The following is a 1,019-nucleotide window of genomic DNA, read 5'->3' as shown; positions in this document are numbered from 1 at the left end:
TCTGGGAGGTGCGGCTGGGGACGGGGGGAGGGGGATGAAGGAAAAAGTTCAGGTGGTGGTAGCATCCCAATGACATAACACTAATCCACGTTTCACTGCCTTACCAAAATAAAGTGGATGCCACAATTATCCCACTCCTAAACAAACTGAAAACCCCAACCAAGCTTACTGCAACAAAGAGAGAGCCTTTTTACTGCTGTTTATTTTTATTTTGTATTCGTTAGCTTTTTAGATATTCCTGGCATGCAAGTCAGTCTCCGTGTAACAAGCAGCTGCATTTAGTTAAGGATTTTCGAAGACTTGCCCCCATCCCCTCCCCCTTCAACTCCAGAGAACTTTCTCAGACTCTCCTTTCTCTTCGAGTGTCTACAGAACAGTCTCTACTGTCACACCCCAGGGAATGGGTGAAGCCAGGCTAAGGCCCTTCTGTTTGAGAAAGAGGCCTTGAAGACTTGAGCGTTTCTCAGGTGGGGCTGGATTTGCCAGGGTCTGGTCCTCACGGGGACCTTGAGCTGGCAAGCCAGCTGTCCCACTAGACAGCACTCTAATAAATCCCTGCCTCCTCAGCTTACAACCACAGTTGTCCACCAAGATGCAAATACAAAGGCACTTCATCACAATATACCTCATTGATAGATGGAAAAAACTGGCAAGCACACTTCTCTAACCACATCAAAGTTGAAGCTCACTACAAAAATGTAATTCTTCCAGAACCAGAGATCCAGGCCATCCAACAAGGTGCTTCCAGTCTGTCTCTGAGTTTCAGCAAGACCGTCTTAGGGAACTCCAGCCCCGGAAGGAAAATTGAAATTGGCTGTCTTCAATAATTTCTTATAACCTCTAGATTATGGCTAAGCAAGCTTCCCTTTGCTGCTGTTGGAAAACCTTGGGAAATACCACCTTTGTTCCATACATTAAAAGAATATAAATTGTAAGAATTAAACAAGGAGGCCGGGCGCGGTGGCTCAAGCCTGTAATCCCAGCACTTTGGGAGGCTGAGACGGGCGGATCACGAGGTC

The sequence above is a fragment of the Mandrillus leucophaeus genome, unplaced genomic scaffold (genome assembly GCF_000951045.1).
Source record: "Mandrillus leucophaeus isolate KB7577 unplaced genomic scaffold, Mleu.le_1.0 Scaffold341, whole genome shotgun sequence".
Taxonomy (NCBI): domain Eukaryota; kingdom Metazoa; phylum Chordata; class Mammalia; order Primates; family Cercopithecidae; genus Mandrillus; species Mandrillus leucophaeus.
This window is presented reverse-complemented; position numbering follows the sequence as displayed.